This window comes from Octopus bimaculoides, chromosome 9 (assembly GCF_001194135.2).
Source record: "Octopus bimaculoides isolate UCB-OBI-ISO-001 chromosome 9, ASM119413v2, whole genome shotgun sequence".
NCBI lineage: Eukaryota > Metazoa > Mollusca > Cephalopoda > Octopoda > Octopodidae > Octopus > Octopus bimaculoides.
This window is the reverse complement of record NC_068989.1, coordinates 18,632,586-18,634,036: the sequence shown is the minus strand read 5'-3', so window position 1 is coordinate 18,634,036 and position 1,451 is coordinate 18,632,586.

Sequence of the window (1,451 nt, the reverse complement as noted above, 5' to 3'; positions counted from 1 at the left end):
TATATATACAATGTGCCATGTAATGCTCTTGTATTGAAAGAATTCTATGTAATATACATGTACAGTAGTAGTGAGTGGTACTATTTTATATACATACATATATATATATATATACTTTGTTTTTGGATTTGGTTTGCAAGATTCTTTATGTGAGTTCGTGTGTTGAAGCATATTTTGTTGTGTCTGGAGAGAGTCATTCTCTTTTAGTGCCTTATTATTTAACACACTTACGGGTAAAGTTTGCACTCATTTACTTATTTATTTTTTCTAAAATTTTCGTTGCGTCTTGCAACCTTTTCAATAGTTTTACTGACTACTGAAAAGGTTGCAAAACGCAACGAAAATTTTAGGAAAAATAAATAAGTAAATGAGTGCAAACTTTACCCGTAAGTGTTTTAAACAAGGCACTAAAAGAGAATGAATCTCCTCAGCCACAACAACACACACACATATATATACACACACAGTAGTTAGTTGTACTATTTTTCTGTATGTTTTGTGATTTCTAGTGTATTCAATATGCGTAATGTTTAATACTGTTCTTTTCCTGTATCATCATCATCATCATCATCATCGTTTAACGTCCGTTTTCCATGCTAGCATGGGTTGGACGATTTGGCTGAGAACTGGTGAACCAGATGGCTGCACCAGGCTCCACTCTGATCTGGCAGAGTTTCTACAGCTGGATGCCCTTCCTAATGCCAACCACTCCGAGAGTGTAGTGGGTGCTTTTATGTGCATGTTTGTATCTAATTTTTAAAAATCATTCCAAAGACACCTCCTATTATGGGAATTGTTATTCTTTTCAATCTCCATTTCTAGAATATCTCTATATTTGGGGAATTTCTCCATTTTTTCTTTTTCTTCTTCATTATTGGAAACAAGTGAGGGGTGGTGACAGGAAGAGCATCAAATTGTAGAAAATCTGCCTCGCTAAACTTTGTTTGATCTGTACAAAAATGGAAGAGTGGATGTTAAAATGATGATTAAGTGATGGATAGGCAAAACTATTAGATAACAGGACAAAATATCTTGTGCTTTTTGTCCTTGTTCTTTAGGTTCCGAGCTCAAATCCTGCCAAGTTCAACTTTGCCTTTCAGCTCTCTGGGGTTGAAAAAACAAAGTACCTGCCAAGAAGCACTGGAGTCAGCGTACCTGACTAACTCTTTCCCCTAAAATTGCTGATCTTGTGCCAAAATTTAAAGCCATTATTATTATTATTATTATTATTATTATTATTATTATTATTATTATTATTACCACCACCATTATCTACATGAACCATTATTAGCAATGTTATATTACTGAAACTTCAGTCTTTTAGATTCACTTACGCCGCATTCTTGGCAATAACATGTTGATTCCAAACAAGGCTTCAATTTAAGTGTTGAAACCTTGAAGGGTAAAATATGTTCTATTTTGTTTTTGCATTTTTTTTTCTACCAGACATT